Source organism: Mustela erminea, chromosome 16, assembly GCF_009829155.1.
Source record: "Mustela erminea isolate mMusErm1 chromosome 16, mMusErm1.Pri, whole genome shotgun sequence".
NCBI lineage: Eukaryota > Metazoa > Chordata > Mammalia > Carnivora > Mustelidae > Mustela > Mustela erminea.
In genome coordinates, this window is record NC_045629.1 from 30147622 (window position 1) to 30166356 (window position 18735).

At 34.6% G+C, this 18735-nt stretch overlaps 1 protein-coding gene across 1 annotated transcript in view; it reads right to left on the bottom strand.

Annotated features, from left to right (window-relative positions):
• IL7 (interleukin 7) overlaps positions 1 to 18735 on the bottom strand; it is a 45570-nt gene that overhangs the window by 13923 nt on the left and 12912 nt on the right. The window lies entirely within an intron of this gene.

The window sequence follows — 18735 nt, forward strand, 5'->3', positions numbered from 1 at the left end:
AAGGCAGAGGGAGATGCAGGCTCCCCGCCAAGCAAGGAGTCCGATGTGGGACTTCTTCCCAGGATTCTGGGATCATGACCTGAGCTGAACGCAGATGCTCAACCAACTGAGCCACCCAGGTGCCCCCTTCCTCTTACATTCTTAAAAATGTACTAGATTGGGCAATAAATTTTTTGCTCACCCTACTTGTACTATGGTACTTTGATTTTTGGTTTGCATGGTATAGAGTTTTCCTATCTTTTTTTAAAAAAATTACTTTTAACATAACTTAAAAATACTTCTAATGTTAAATATATTACTTGCTTGCCATTATTCAAATAATATTGAGATGTATGATGAAAATCTTTTTAATTTCTCTTCTCTGTCCCCACTATAATCACCCACCTGAGGTGATTGGTATTAGCAGTTTGATGAAAATATCCTTGCTCAAGAAAACCGATGTTTATATGTAATGTACATATAAGCTTTCAAAATTCACTTATATAGGATATGTGAAGGAGATACACACACACACACACACATACATATATTATATATATATATATATATATGATATATGAAGGATGTATGAAGGTATTTTCTTTTACCATTTAAAAAAATTTCATAGGGGTGTCTGGGTGGCTCAGTGGGTTAAGGCTCTGTCTTCAGCTCAGGTCATGATCTCAGGGTCCTGGGATTGAGCCCCACATTGGGCTCTCTGCTTGGCAGAGAGCCTGCTTCCCCTCTCTCTCTCTGCCTGCCTCTCTGCCTACTTGTGATTTCTGTCAAATAAATAAATAAAATCTTTTAAAAAAGGGATTCATAGTATATACATTACTTTTTGTTATGTATTATTTTCACTTTAGATAGTGACTATCATTCTAGGCCAAATATATCTAGAACAATTTTTCACGACTGTATTATATTCCACATCCTGTGTGTTCTAGTTTTATTCAACAGTTTTCTTAATATTGAACAGTCAATATTTGCTCCTATAAACAGTGCTATAATAGGTATCTTTGTGTGTGTATACATATATATTTTTATGTGTGTATTATCCCCTTTCAGATAAATACTTACATTTCGGTAGAACTGTTTCCCCTCATTGAAATTTGCTAAAGAAAATGGTATATTTATTTTTAATGAATCTTATTTTATTAATGAATTTGATTAATGAATTTGATTAATGAATTTGATGAATTTTAATTCATTCACACTTTGACTAGGAAGTAAGGGAGCCCATTCCGTCACATCTTTGCCAGCAAAAGATGTCAATCAGCCTTTAACATTTTTACCAGTCTTGATATGTGAAAATCTATGCCTCATTGTAGCTTAAAGTTGCATTTCTATTACTATTAGAAAATGAGCATCATTTCATGTTGACATTTTGCATTTCCTTTTATATAAATAGCCGGTTCTTATCCATTCTTAGGTTGCTTTTTTTTTAATAAACAGTTTGTACATTTTATATAAGAAATATTTTAGAACTTTCTATGTTTTATTTCAGTTGTGTCTCTCATATAATGCATATTTTTTATACAATTAGTTTTAATTTCAGATCTTAATTCTTATTTATTGTTAGATATTCATTATTATTTCTTGTGTTCTTTTTCATTTGTTTTGTAATTTTGTCATATTAAAGGTAATTCTTAAAAAGTGTTTTCCAGGGGCACCTGGGTGGCTCAGTGGGTTAAAGCCTCTGCTTTCAGCTTGGGTCATGATTCCAGGGTCCTGGGATCAAGCCCCACATAGGGGTTTCTGCTCAGCAGGGAGCCTGCTTCCTCCTCTCTCTCTGCCTACTTGTGATCTCTGTCAAATAAATGAATAAAATCTTCAAAAAAAAGTGTTTTCCAAAAAACTGTTAAAATTATATCCTTTCTCAATATAAATGGTAAATATATCTCATATAAATGGTCATTCTGAAACACAAAGAGGGATAAATTATCTATTTTACTTTCAGTTCTCCTGTAACCTCCTGTAACCACTTGATTTGTATATTATTAGTTTTTAGATTAAACATGTTATTATTGTGTTCCCATATTTGTAATAACTATCTAGACACCACAAAACAGTTCAGTATTTAATAGTAGTCATTTTATAGCATCATTTGTTCATTATTGAAATATATTAATATCTTGTTTGATAGGACCAATCTTGCTGTCAGATTTTTGTTGTGATTGTTTTAGATAAGAGAGTTGTATCTTTCCTGAGTGCTATGTGTTTTTATTTTCTTTGGCACATTGATTAAAATTTGCCTACGTGTAGGATTGTGGACTCATGTTCTTATTATTACAGATCTTAGTAGAGATTGGTCAGGTGAAAGTAAAAGTGGGTTAAAAATTGGAGGGTGGCCTAACATTATCTTCCTTTATTGGAAACCCTTTCTCTTTATTCTTCTAGGATGATACTTGTTTGAAAAACTTCTCTTTGAAATATGCTAGATTTGTTTCTTATTATTATTGACATAATCAAAGGAATTTTTGATTTTTTTTTTAATAAAATACAGAAATAGATCTTTCTTCAATTCTGGAATTTTTACTTCTATTTCACTTGTTATTTTTTTCCTACAATATGTATAATTACACAAAGTCTTTGCCTTTTCTTTTGAGAGATCTTTACATGTATGTCTATGAAATGATCACAGCATAAAGTAGCTTTTCTTTTTTACGCACACATTATTATAATATAAACCTTTACCTTCCTAGCTTATTGAGATAAACTCCTCTCATTTGCTAAGTTCATTATTTTTTTAAAGATTTTATTTATCTGAGAGAAAGACAAAGATGGTGAGAGAGAGAGCATGAGTGGGGTGAGGGGCAGAGGGAGAAGCAGACTCCTTGTGAGCAGAAGCCCCCATGAGGGGCTCAATCATCTCAGGACTCTGGGATCATGACTTGAGCCGAAAGCAGACACTTAACTGACTGAACCACTCAGGCAGTCTGCCATGTTATTTCTGAAATTCCTCCTGGTATTATCTAATGTATGCTCTGTAATAACTCCTCAGTTCTTCCACCTGATCTCTTCAACTTGCTGTCAAGACCTTCTTCTAGAGATGATGGTATTCATGAATTCACCACTTTCTTGGGTAAAGCTAGTGAGAATCGGTCATATGCCACCTCTAGTTGTGGAGAGGAATCACAACATTTTGTGTCGAAGCATTTTTCTGGCTGCTGGAACTCCGAACACTCCCACTGTAATGAACATTGTGTTTTCTTTCCATATCTTATCAATTCCTCCCCCTCTTCATGACTTAGCAGACACGTGATTTCTGGGACTTATTCCACTCCCACTTATGGGTTGGAATCTAATTGGTCTAAGACTTAGATACGAAGTTAATAAGGGTTATCTGATCTTCCTTGTTCAAAGTAATTGGCTCAAATAACCAAGGTCTAAAGCATTCAGGTCCTTGGTGTTCTACTGTCATAACAACTGTTTCATAGGCAATCCAATAAAAATACAGCCAGAGCCTTGATTAAATTGGCTATGTACAAGAGAATGATCATTCTTCTGGATCTGAAGGAAGCAATAAACTCTGTTTGCTACTGACAAGTCACAACATGAAGCCAAATGGCACACAGAGAAATGTAGAGTGAAAAGAAATGAAGCTGATAGATGAGTGGCTAAAAAAGATATGGTACACACATACAGGATTATTACTCAGCCATAAAAAGAATAAAATCCTGTCATTTCCCATAACATGGATTGACCTACAGGGTATTTTGCTAAGTGAAATGGACAAAGAAGGACAAATACCACATGATTTCATTTATATATGGAATCTAGAAAACTAAAAGAAATAAACAGAAACAGACAGATACAGAAAACACACTATTGGTTAACAGATTGGAGAGATCTTGGGGGGAGGCAGATGAAACAGAGGTACAAGCTAGATTAAGAGGTACAAACTTTCAATTATAAAATAGTCATAGAACTGTAATATATACCATAGGAAATATAGTTAATAATATTATAATAACTTTGTATGGTAACAGATGGCAACTAGACTTATCATGGGGATCATTTCACAATGTATATCCAGTGATTGGAAATATCCAATCACTATGATGCATACCTGAAACTAACAGAATATTTTATGTCAATTATACTTCATTTAAAAATAGCCAATAAATACTCTTTGATGATGAAGTTCATTGATGTTGTTTTCTACTACTGATAAGTGAACTTCTTCAGCCTGAAGGATTTCATGACTAATATTCTAGACTCTGGCTACTCTAAAAACAGTTCCTCTTCTGATGCAGCTACTTCTACCAATGAGAATCTGTGGCTCACACTTGCCCTACTTTTACACGGTCACCTTCAGCATTAGAAAAGCTCTCTAGTCCTCTTAACTGAGATTTTTAGAGCAACTCATTTCCAGTTCCAAAGAGAAGAGGGAGTTCCTTCTCCTGTATTAAAAAGAGAGAGAGAGAGAGAAAGAAAAAGAAAAAGAAAAAAAGAAAAACAACCAGAAAACAGTTACATTTCTTACCCTCCCAGGCATGTCCTTTTCCTAGAATGATTGATGGCAAACAATACCCTATATATCAATGATCACCACCACCACTACACCCCAGAATCCCAGACAAGCAGATTCACAAACAGACTAACTGAAAAAACTAATGATTGGCAGAATTAGCATACAAACAGAGGTTGGCATGGTTATAAAGCTCATGCTTTTTCTACTACACTAAGATTGCCATCCAAGTAATGTAGACTTGATTAAAAATTTTGATCAACCAAGTTTATTATTTTTTAAGATTTGTATTTATTTATTTGAGAGAGAGTGTGAGAGAGGATGAGAGGGGAGAAGGTCAGAGGGAGAAGCAGACTCTCTCGCAGAGCTGGGAGCCAGATGTAGGACTCGATCCTGGGACCCTGGGATCATGACCTGAGCAGAAGGCAGTAGCTTAACCAACTGAACCACACAGGGGCCCTAATCAACCAAGTTTAACAGAAGAGTTGAGAGTACTAGCCAAAAACCAAGAAAATATATTATTTTCTCAATCCTGAACCCTATTCACATGTGCTAAAATTCTAAGTTAAATATAGAGTACTATTAATTAACAACTGTAAATTTATTAATCAAATTTCTGAGGTTATTGAAGTATAATAATATTAATTTTCCAGTCCTTCCTATGACCAAGAATAGCCCAAGTAAAACAGCTCTAATTAATGTATTGTCATTTTGTTTCTCATTTAACTACCATTCAGAAAATAGTGTGTTTTATATTATGTCTCCATATACATAAATAATAGCAGAAATAAGAAGTTAAATGCTTTAACATAAAAAAATAAAAATAAATGCTTTAACAATTAACATTAATGATAATTCACTATAGAGAGCACACTAGGAATAAAAACAAAGAGGACCAGTCCAAAAATAATATTGAAAATGATTCTTATCAAATATTTCAAAGTCGTATCATGAAAGTGCCTCCAAAGTACTTTTTATACAGAAGAGTTAGAAAAGAAAACTTGTGTTTGTGAGTTCCCACTTGTAGAAATACCTCTAAAGAATTTCTCTGATGTGGCTCAAAATAAGAAAAATCAAACAATCAGCAACATTTATTAAAAATACTTATGGTTCCATGAATGCTCAACAAAGGAGCACACTACAAAAGGATGATAAATAAATCTTAGCTATTAAACCCATTCTTTATCTTGTGCAAAATTATATAAGCATTGGATGCCTATTTTGGAGGTGAATATATATTTTCTACTCATGAGATCCCTCTCCAGCATTACCAGCACACCCTGGATACATAACTTGGTATTTTACTCATTTGTGTTAACCAAAGTGTGGTCACCAAAGATTGAAGATAAGAACCTGTGTTCCAGGAATTCTATGATTCAACAGTTGGCAGATTTCCCTAAATCTCAATGTGCAATATTAAGTACATTGAATAACCACTGAAACCTGGTGGCATATCCACCTGTAGTTGGTATAGTGCCACAGACCAAAAAGTTATGCACATGCTCCTCTGGGTGTGTAGGAATATTATTATGAGATAGAAAGTTTCATACATTGCAACCATTCTCTGTTTCTTTTAAATAAACTAAAGTCCTACATCAATGCAATGAAAAGAAGACTGAAACAGAGGTGTGGATAGCTGGATCCTAACGTTCCTCTATTGGCATTAAATAATTTTTCAGTGGTAATGGACCTCAAAAATTATGCAAGTCAAAGTTCTAGTTTTATGAATTATAAAAGTGAGGCCCTATAGCAGTTAATTGACTTGTTCAAAGTCCCAAAGCTAGGACTCTGACGGAAACCTTTTTCTTTCCAGACCAACAATCTCTCTATAACAGTACACTGACATGATCTAGCCTCTCCTTGAATTACCTCATCTGTAAAGTGAGTACACTGAACTTGAGCAGTGGTTTTCCAACACCCTGTTCCTTGTAACCCTGGGGTTTATAGAACGACACAGAAGCCACTGAAAATAGGCACAAGATGATAAAGAACACTCAAGGCTCAAAACCTCACTGGAGTTCTATGTAAGATTTATTTGAAAAAAAATTCATAGATAAATAAAAATTTGAAAACCACAGTTATTGATGATTCACTTCTAAGTTTTAAATGCAAAGTCATCATTTATACATCTGAATTTTAATAGAATTTCACTCTCATATATCAAGCAATTTATAGCCATTTTAAAATATTCAAGGTTTTTATTTGTTTCTGTTCTTAAGGGCATAAAGTAGAAATTTAGAAGTCATTGTTACAGAAATATTCTAACATGAATAAGATTATAAGAACCACCACTTGTTGAATGCTTACTAAGTTCCAGGAATTGTTTCATCAGCCAGTCATATACCAATTCATGTTATCCATATAATAGTCCAGTGAAGTGTGGGTGCTAATTTTTATCCCCATTTTAGAAATAAGGAAATAAAGGCATAAAAAGGTTAAGTATTTATCCAATGTCACACAGCCAGCAAGTGGCAGATTTAGACTGAACATTCACACAGGGTTCACTGAGTCATGGCATAAATAGGTTCACACTAAAGTATTCACTGTTTGATTAAAACCTATCTGTGTTCTTCACGGTATGCAGAATCCTTTTATCTCTATAAACTACATTTCTAACCTCATAGTACTCAACACCAATGATGGTCATTGATTTAATAACCACCATTAATAGAAAACAACTGAGGATCACGTATAGCTTTTACATGATCTACAACATCTGTGACATCTTGGTTGGTTATCTGGCTAAGATTTACCTTTATATGCACATGATAAAGGAACCAGATTTTATAAAGCTTATGATATTGGTAAATCTAATAGTGACCTAGGTCTGGGTTCAAAACAAATTAAAAAATTACTGATATAGTAATTCTCACAAAATTGCTATCAAAGCATGGGAGTATTAGAAACCATTGTCCTCAAAGAAAAAAGGCACAGATTTAGTAGAAGCCTGGCCAGATATGAGTAAACCAAAGTTTTACAATAATAAGCACATATAGAAAGAGAACTATGAAAAGCCCTTTCTCCTTCACTAGGACAGGCTCTGTAATCATGCTGTGGTGCTAGCATTCATCTCACTGCCCCTACTTAGAAAAGTGTCTTCTTTTTCTAACTGCTGGGAGCTATTTCAGTCCCACTGATCCTATGGAATCTTGCTTTAAGAACAATATGATTCTCTCAAGAGATGCAGAAAAAGCATTTGACAAAGTGCAACATCCATTCATGATTAAAAAAACAAAAACCTTCAACAAAGTAGGGATGGAGGGAACATACTTCAACATCATTAAGATCAGATAAGGAAAACTCACAGCTAATATCATCCTCAAGAGAGAAGAACTGAGAGTTTTCCTCTATGGTCAGAAACAAGACAGGGCTATCCACTCTTACTATTGTTATTAACTAAGTACTGGAATTCCTAGCCTCAGCAATCAGAAAACAAAAAGAAATAAAATCCCAAATCACCCAAATCAGCAAGAAAGAAGTCAAACTTTTACTATTTGCAGATAACATGATACTCTATGTAGACAACCTGAAAGAGTCCACCAAAAAATTGTTAGAACTGATACATGAATTCAGTAAAGTCACAGGATACAAAAATCAAAGTACAGAAATCTGTTGCATTTCTATACACCAACAATGAAACAGAAGAAAGAGAAATCAAGGAATCAATCCCATTTACAATTGCACCAAAAACCATATGATATCTAGGAATAAATCTAACCAAAGAGGTAAAAGGTCTGTATTCTGAAAATTATAAAACACTGGTGACCAAAATTGAAAATTACATAAAGAAATGGAAAAACACTCTATGCTCATGGATTAGAAGAACAAATAGTGTTAAAATATCTATACTACTCAAAGCAATCTACACATTTAATGCAATCTGTATCAAAATGCCACTAGCGTTTTTCACAGAGCTAGAACAAACAATCCAATGGAAAAAAGACAGTCTCTTCAACAATGTTCCTGGGAAAACTGGACAGCAACATGCAAATGAATGAAACTGGACCACTTTCTTACAAAATACACAAAAATGAATTTTAAATGGTTGAAAGACCTAAAATTGAGACAGGAAACCATCAGAACCCTAGAGGAGAACACAGGCAGTAACCTCGCTGATATTGGCTGTAGCAACTTCTTATTAGATATGTTTCTGGAGGCAAGCAAAACAAAAACAAGAATGAACTACTGGGACTTCATCAAAATAAAAAGCTATTGCACAGTGAAGGAAAAAAGCAACAAAACAGGCAACTTACAGGATGGGAGAAGATAGTTGTAAATGATGTATCTGATTAAGGGTTAGTAAATATGTAAAGAATGTTACATATTTATGTTATAATGTTAGTAAATATGTAAAGAATTTACAAAACTCAACACCCCAAAATATCAATAATCCAGTTAAAATACAGGCAGAAGACATAAATACACACTTTCCTGAAGAACACATACGGATGGCCAACAGACACATGAAAAGATGCTCAAGATCACTCATCATCGGGTAAATACAAATCAAAACAACAAATGAGATATCACTTGACACCTATCAGATTGGCTAAAATAAACAACACAGAAAACAACAGATACTGGCGAGGATGTAGAGAAAGGGTACTATTGGTGGGAATTCTAACTGGTGCAGCCACTGTGGAAGTCATTATGGAGGTTCATCAAAAAAGTTAAAAATAGTACTGCCCTGGGGTACCTCAGTGACTCAGTCAGTTGAGCGTCTGACTTGATTTTGGCTCAGGTCATGATCTCAGGTTCCTGGGATGAAACCCCACATCAGGCACATGCTCAGTAGGAAGTCTGCTTGAGTTCTCTCTCTCTCCCCCTTCCTCTGCCCCTTCCTCTGTTTTCTCTCTCTCTACCTCCATCAAATAAATAAATAAATAAATCTATCTACCAAAAATAATAATAATAATAAAACTGCCCTAAAATCCAGCATTGTACTACTTGGTATTTATCCAAAGAATATAAAAATACTAATTCAATGGGATATATGCACCCTGATGTTTACAACAGCATTAACAGCAATAGCCAAATTATGGAAAGAGCCAAATGTTCATGAAATAATGAATTGATAAAGAAGATGTGCTATGTGTGTGTGTGTGTGTGTGTGTGTGTTTATACCATATAAATGGAATATTATTCAGCCACAAAAAAGAATGAAATCTTGCCATTTGCAATGATATGGGCAGAGAGTCAGAGAGTCTATCTTTCCTTCAGCTCACTGTGATCTAATGTAGTCAATCTAGTACTTGGCCCCTCATATTCTCTCATTAATAAAATTCTATGAGTCCTAAAGTTGGAAGTGATATATAAAGTTCAGGCAGTAGTAAGGCAGTTAGAAAGTAAAGTATGTAAGCACTGAGATTACAAATTCATATTTGGCACATTTTTAGTTGCTGACTGTCATATGTGTAAGATAATATATAATCATTACTGCCTATTAACCTTAAGACTGGTGAGTGATTAACATCTCCTAAAATGATCAATGTGCACACATTGGCAAGTTTACAATCAGTTCTCCAGATCTGTGTAAATCTCAACTTCTGTTCCTTAATGGTTCAGTTAAACATTTATTAAGCATCTGAACCTGCCAACTCAAAGATGGATCATATATTTTCTAAGAACTCTAGAAACTGAAGCAAAAATTACAATTTTATAAGGCTTTGAAGAATGGTAGGTCTTAAGTAGGCAAATAAAAGGGAATAGAAGACTATTTGAGTCAAGGTTGGAGTCCAGGGTTTTCAATGCAATACTGTATTCATTTATGAAATGCTTGTTAGTGGCTATGTGTAAGCTGTTAGGTATCAAACATCAGTATAAAAACACCAGCCTTCCAGACTGGGTCCTAATCCTGTGATGTTCACAGTTTTGAAGAAAAGATAGACTTCAAAAATTACAACACAAAGGAATAATGCTGATAATAACAGTTAAAAATGTTTAGAGAAAGCAACTAATTCAATACTGGGAGCTTGGGAATTGCCTTAAAAGTCAGTGGCCCTTTGTGGATTAAGTTTAGATGGAGATTTGAGTGTAGAGTGTTTAGAAGTTAGGTTGTGATCAGATCTTAGAAAGCCTTACATGCCAACTTGAGGAATGTTGACTTGGTTTTCTATGACTAGATAATAGGGATCCACTGAAGACTTTTAAACTTCAGAATGGCAGAATGAGATCTGAGCTTTTGAAAGGTAACTCGTATAGCTCATATAAAATAAATTAGAAATGGGAAGCGCCAGAAAGATGGGTTATTTCAGCACTGAGTTTACATATGGCAGCTGATGTCTTCTGAAAGTTTAGGAATATGTGACTAGTGATATTGTCATTCAGTAATTTTTGATCATATGAAAACACAATGGAAAACTTTTAGACTGTTAAAATGTAGTTCTTGTAGTAGGAACCAGTAAACACAAAGGCAGTTAACACTGAGCAGTTAAAGGGACAGAGGAACAGAGTGTCTTAAGCAGACTTGGTGCTGAGGACAGAGTCCAGCTCAGGGCCAGTCTCACCACGCTGAGATTATGATCTGAGTCAAAACTAGAAGCTGGATGCTTAAAATGACTGCACCACCCAGGCACCCCATGGTGTGCCCCTTTAATCTGTTAATTCCATTTTCTTTATCCATTTGGGGAACATTTTCCTCTATCATAAGTTATTTTACTTTTCCATTTGATGAGTTTTCTTTTGGAGGAATGGTAATCCATAAACTGACTTATTATTTTCTGGGGTGTTTCTGCATGGTTGCCATGTGGTTTTCATCTTAAGTTTATAGGGGACCACTCTGTGCTATCACCTATCAGAGAACATTGTCTCTTCCCAGCACTTCCAGTGAGACCATGTTATTGTCTACCCCATAACAATTTTTTCAAGTTCATTGTGGGGTTTGGTGAACTGCCTTTCTTGGGGATAGAATGGTCACTTGGACTTAAAGGTTCCCTTCCCATTAGGAGTGAAGCATTTCACTTTTGATAGAGACTAGGATATTCAGGAGTGATTTTCCACTTCACTTGCCTTTCCCTAGCAGATATTTCCACTGACTTTCTCCAAAATGGAGTATTAGTGAGCTCTTTTCCAGAATTTTGTCCACTTTAGCCACTATCTATATGAGTTTACATAGCTGCCATAACAAATGTCCACAAACTAGGTGGCTTAAAACAAAAAATATATATATATTCTCTGGAGGCTCAAATCCACAATCAAAGTATTGGCAGATTTCCATGCCTCTGTTCTAGTTTTTGGAGGCTACCAGCAATCCTTGGCATTCCTCGTAGCTCGTAATGCATAACTCCAATCCTCATGGATTTTCCTGTGATTCTTCTCCTGCTCTTCAGTTCCAAGAACGCTGTTGTTGGAATTTGGACTCAGTTAATCTAGGTTGATCACCTCTTGATATTCTTCATTGTAACCGCAAACATGCTTTTTCCAAATAAAGTAGCAGGTACACACACCCATTGGGGTGCCACATTTGAACCACTGCACTACCTGTATGATTATTTTTAGAGGAGTGTTGTTTTCATGTCAGTTCCTGAAAGGTCTTTCTCATTCAGGAGCTGCCAGTTTTCAATAACTTGTGTGTGTGTGTGTGTGTGTGTGTGTATGTGTAAAAATGAGTGTCTTTCCATTAGTTTGATTCTCTATACTTTTGTACAGTTTGAGGTACCCAACTTCAGCTCATTTCAATGGGATTTAATCTGTCATCTCACCCCAGCAGTACATTTGAAATCATGAATACCAGAGACACATGTACCTTTAGATTCTATTGGGTGATCTTTTAAAACAGTATGTTTTCAGCCCATTGGTAATGGTAAACAGAAATGTTTACCATTTCTTCATTGTAATGAGATCATAGTAGTTTTCAAAACAGACATGACATGCTTTAACAGATTCAGAGTACTCACAATGTCACATCCTTACAAATTTCCCAATTAAATTAACTCTATTTCCACTTGTTAGATTCGTATAAATTCTTTTTTCATTTTCAGAATTAGCCAAGAATGTAGAGAGTTTATTCAGTGCAAACAGGCTAAGTTTCCTTCCATATGCCATGTAAGGAAAACAGAACCATGCAATCCATCCACAGCTCTCTGCTTATGCTTTTTCTTTCTGTTTTAATTTCTGTTGCAGATATAATGTATCAACACAAAAAACCCAGTGCAACATAGTCTAATGTTCTTGTTGGTCCATATATGTGTATAACTTCAGGCACAGGCCCGAGGGCCCAAATTTACAGTTATTTAATTTATACTTGTTTGCCCAGCACTATTTCCAAAGACATCTATGATAGCAAGGTAATCAGATCTAAAAGTGATGCCAATCCTTACACTCTTTTCCAGGGAACTTTCCCCAACAAATATCTTGAAAAACAACAAGTATATTGGTGGTGGTGAGTCTAGGGAACCAGTCAAAACTCCTTTCTTTCTCAATGAATCCTTCCTATCAGTAGATATCAGACAGAAATAATTCAATCTTTCATAAAGAATCGAATATCATGAGGCTTCAAAAAATAAGAGTCTGGGTTCTTAAACTCACCCTGCCCAGGAAACTATCTATGGAAATGTAATTATTTCCTCCCTAGGGACTAGTTGTACATACCAACAGATTTTGGATTTGGAGAATTTATGGAACCATAAAATACTGCTAGCCTTGTTTTATTTTTTAATGAATGAATGAACAAATGAATGAATGACTTTACTGTTTTAATAGACTTTATTTTTAAAAAATTAAAAGATGTTATTTATTTGAGGGAGTGAGGCAGAGAGAGCACAAGCAGGGGAGAGAGGCAGAGGAAGAAGGAGGCTCCCCACTGAGCACGGAAACAAACATGGGTGTTGATCCCAGGAATGGAATCATGACCTGACCTGAAGGCAGATGCTTAACCAACTGAGCCATCTAGGTGCCCCAACAGACTTTGTTTTTAAAATCAGTTTTAGGCTTACAGAAAAACTTAAAAAAAGGACACAGTTCAAATATATGCCTTCACCATTGCTTCCCCTTCATTAACGTCTTGCATTAATGTATTTTTGTTACAGTTCATGAATCAATATTGTTACATTATTGTCAACTTAAGTTCTTAGTTTACGTTAAGTTCACTCTTCGTGCTATAAAGTCCTATGTGTTTTGACAAATGTATGTCATGTATCTACCATTACAGTGTCATATAAAATATAGCTTCACTGCTCTAAAATTACTCTGTGCACCACTGATTCATTCCTACCTTCCTTTCTTCCCAGCCCCCAGTGACCACTGATCTTTTTACTTTGTCCATAGTTTTGCTATTTCTAGAATGTCATATAGCTGGAATCCTATGGCAAGTAGTCCTATATACTGAATTCTTTCACACAATACACATTTAAGACACCATCATGTCCTTTTGTGGCTTGACAGCTCATTTCTTTTTATCACTGGTTATATCCCACTGAATGGATGTGCCACATTCTGTTTATTCATTCACCTGTTGAAGAATGATGTGGTTGCCTCCATTTGGGGCAATTATGAATAAATAACACCTTTATAAACATTAGCATGGCATTTTTACTGTGGATGTTAGTCTTGAACTCACATCATGACCTGACCTGATGACCATAAATCCCCAGAATCATGATTACATGATATGACTATGTTTAACTCTGTAAGAAACGGCCAAACTGTCTTTCAAAATGGCTGTACCATTTTGCATTCCCATTGGCAATGAACAAGAGCACTTGTAGCTCTGCATGCCTGTCAGCATTTGATGTATGATTGTTTTTAGTCATTTTAGTTATGACAGATTTTAGTCCATTCATCGGATGTTTAGTGCTACCTCAATTTCAATTTACAATTCCCTAATGATATATGACACTGAGCATCTTTTCATATCTTTCATATATTTATTTCCAATGTGTTTATCTTCTTTGCTGAGGTGTCCATTCATTGTTAAAATTACGTTGTTTTCTTTTGTTGTTGTTGAGTTTAAACATTTTTTTGGGGGGGTGGGGATATTTTGAGTACAAATCCTTTATCAGATACGTGTTTTGAAAATGTTTTCTCCCAGTCTGTGGCTTGTTTTTTCATGTTCTTAACAGTGTCTTTCTCAGAGCTAGGGTTTCTGGTTTTGTTTTGGTTTGGTTTTAAGATTTATTTATTTATTCATTTATTTGAGAGAGCGAGCGAGCTGGGGGGCAGTGTGGGGAAGGAGAGGAAGAGAGAGAATCTCAAGCAGACTGCCTACTTAGAACAAAGTTGGACACAGGGCTCAATCACAGGACCCTGAGATCATGACCGGAGTTGAAACCAAGAATCAGACCTTAACTGACTAAGTCACCCAGACACCCCCTCTCAGAGCACTTTTAATTTTAATGTAGTCCAATCTTTTTTTTATTTCATGTGTGGCACTATTGAGTGTCACATCTAAAAGATTATCACCAAATTCAGTGTTACCTAGGTTTTATTCCTATTTTACTTTCTAGGAGTTTTTATAGTTTTGCATGTCACATTTAGATCCATGCTCCATTTTGAGTCAATTTTTGTGAAAGCTATAAGGTCTTTTGTATATTGATGTTCAGGTGTTTCAGCACTATTTGTTGAAAAGACTATCCTTTCTCCAATTGAATTGTGTTTGATCTTCTGTCAGAGATCAGTTCGCTGTATTGATGTCGGTCTCTTTTGGGCTGTCTATTCTGTTCTATTGATTTGTCAGTTATTTCCCCAATATTACACTGCTTTGATTACTCTAGCTTTATAAGTTTTGAGTTTGGGCAATGCCGGCACTCTTTGTTTTCTTTTTCAATATTTTGTTGGCTTTTTTGAGTCTTTTGACATTCCCTGTGAATTTAGAATCAGGTTGTTGATATCTACAGAATGACTTCCTGTATTTTGATTGACACTGCTTTGATCAAGTTTGAAGAAGTGACATCTTTACAATATTAAGGCTTCCTATATATGAACATGAAATATCTCTCCATTTATTTGGTTCTTCTTGACTTCTTTCCCTAAGGTTTTATAGTTTTACTCATATAGATAGTGTCCTTTTTAAAATAGATTTATCTATGATTATTTCATTTTTTGAAGCTTATATGAGTGGTATAATTTAAAATACAATTCTTCATTGCTAGAATACAAAAAAGAAACTGTCTTTTGTCTTTTTGTGACCTGAAACCTTGCTATAACTGCTTATTAGTTCCAGGTTACTTTAGATTTCCTATGAAGACAATCATGTCACCAGGAAAGAAAAACCATTCAAATTCTTCTGAATATATTTTGTTTTCTTTTCTTGTTTTGTTGGATTAGCTAGGACTTCCTGACGATATTGAATAGGAGTGATAAGAGGGTATATTGTAAACTTGTTCTTAATCTCAAGGGAAAGTATTGCTTTCTCACCATTAAATATGTTAACAGTAGGATTTTTATAAATAAATTTTATCAGTGTGTTAAATTATTCCCTATTCATAGTTTGCTGGGAGTGTTTCTAATGAATCACTGTTGGATTTTATCAAATACTTTTTCTGTGATTACTGTAATCATATGATTTATTTTTTTTGCCTGTTGACATTATAAATTACATTAACTGATTTTCAATGGTTGACCCAACCTTGCATACTTGAAATAATTGTATTTAGTCATGATGTATAATTTTTAAAAAATACACTATTGGATTTCATTTGCTAATACTCTGTTAAGATTTTTTTCCCCACCTATGTTCATGGAAATATTCACTTGGAGGTTTTCTGTCTTATGTGCCATGGTCAGATTTTGGTACTGGGGTCAGACTGGCCTCACAGAATGAGTTGGTATGTATTCCCTCTGTTTTTGAATGAGTTTTTAGAGAACTGATATGCTTTCCTGCTTAAATGTTTGGTAGAATTCACGAGTGAAACCACCTGGACCTGTATTTTGTATTTTGAAGAGTCATTAATTTTTTATTCAATTTCTTTAATAAATGTAGTCCTATCTCGATCATATAAATCTTCTTATGTGAGTTTTGATCATTTCAGTCTTTTAAGGAATTGCTGCATTCATCTAAACTATCAACTGTGTGTCCACAGAGTTGTTCATAATTGTATTAGTCAACATTCTCCAGAGAAACAGAACATTCAATAGGAATCAATCTATCTATCTATATATCTATCTGTCTGTCTATCTATAGAGAGAGAGAGGAAAAAAACAGGGAAAGAGAGGGAGTGAGAAGTGGGGGTATTTTAAGGAATTGGCTCATTTGATTGTGGGTGTTGGCAAGTTCAAAATCTGTAGGATAGGCCAGTAGGTTGGAACCGCAAGGAGGCTAATGTTGCAATCTTAAATCTGAAGGCAGAATTCCTTCTTCCTTGGGAGAATTTGGTCTTTTCTCTTACAGCCTTCAAATGATTGAATGATGTCTTAGTCTGCTCAAGTTGCTATAACAAAATATCACAGACTGGGTGGCTTAAAAAACAGATGTTTATTTCTCACAGTTCCAGAGGCTGGGGAGTCCAAAATCAAGGTGCCTGAATGATGTCAGTCAATTTGGTTCCTGGTGAAAACCCTCCTCCTGGCTTGCAGGGAGGCATCTTCTCATCATGTTCTCATATGATGGAGAGAGAAAGTTCTGGTGTCTCTTCTGCTTCAAGGGCACTAATCCTATGATGGGAGTTCCACCCTCATGATCTCCTCTAAAGCTAATTATCTTCCAAAGTCCCATCTTCTAAGACCATCACATTTGAGGTTAAGGACTTAAATATATAAATTTTTGTAGAACATAGACATTCAGTCCATACAAATGAGGATCACCTGTATCATGAGGGGTATCCTGTTTTCCTCATAGTCTATTGATTTAAATGTTAACATCTAAAAAAATACCTTCACAGCAACATCTACACTGCTGTTTGACCAAATAACCAGGTACTATAGCCTAGCCACGCTGACACATAAAACTAAACATCACAATAATATTCCTTTATTATCCTTCTAATATGCATGGGATTACTAGTGATGACCTCTCTTTTATTTCTAATATTAGTAATTTGCATCTTTCTTATTTTCTTGGTTAGCCTGGATAGAGAAAAGTTTACCAATTTTATTGATCTTTTTAAAGAACCAGATTTTGGTTTCACTGATTTTTTTTCTATTAATTTCTTGCTTTCAATTGCTTTTCTAATTTTCATTATTTCTTTTCTTCTGATTAATTTCATTTTAATTTGTTCTCTCTCTTCCATTTTCCTAATGTGGGAGCTTAAATGATTGATTTACATTTTCCTCTTTTCTAATATATGCACTTAATGCATATATTTAGCTCTGCCTTCACTGTGTCCCACAAATTTTGTTAACATTTAGTTTATTACTTTTAAATTTTCCCAAGGCTTTTTTAAAAAAATCTGTATTTATCTAAAATGTTGTTTAAACTGCAGATATTCCATCTATTGTTCTAGTATTGATTTCCAGTTTAATTATGTTTTTGTTTGGGAGTATATTTCACATGATTTCTATTTGCTAAAAGTTTGTGAAAATGTGCTTTATGACCCAGAATATGTTTAGAACATGGTGATTACTCTATGTGAGCTTGCAAAAAATGTGTATTAGGCTGTTGTTGGATGATGTATTTTATAAATGTCAATTAGGTCCAGTTTTTAGAGTGCTTTCCAGTTGAACTATATACTTACTGATTTTCTCTCTGCTGAATCTGTCAATTACTGACAGAGGAGTGTTGAAGTCTACAACTTTAATAGTGGTTTTATCTATTTCTTGCAGTTTACCAGTTTTTGCTTCACAAATTTTGATGCTATGGTTAGGCATACACACTAAAGTTTGTTGCCTTCCTAAAGAATTTACCCCTTTATTATTATTTAATGCCCTTACTTTACTTACTACTTATCTCTGATAGTCTTCCTTACTGTGTGCTTTGCTTAAAATAAATATAGCTTCTCCAGCTTTCTTTGGATTAGTGCTAATATGGCATACCACCCTTCATCTTTTTTACTTTTAATCTACATGTATCTTTATACTTAAAGTGGGTTTCTTGTGGATAACATATATTTGGGCCTTTTTTTCCCTTTTTTTAAAAAATCCACTCAGCAAATCTGTCTTTTAAGTAGTGTATTTTTATTTCATTTTTATAACTAAAATAAAGTCATTGCTAGGACAAAAAGACTCACTTCTTGAAAGGTCCTTGTTAAATTGCAACTGACTCAGTCATACTGCTAAATTATACACACAGGAAATTTGTTTTATCTTCTAGCATAACTTGATAAAAGAAGAACTAATTTAAGACTAATTTTAGCCAATTTAAAACATCTTTCCTCTGTTAATTGGAGTTAAACATATTTAGACATATTTAT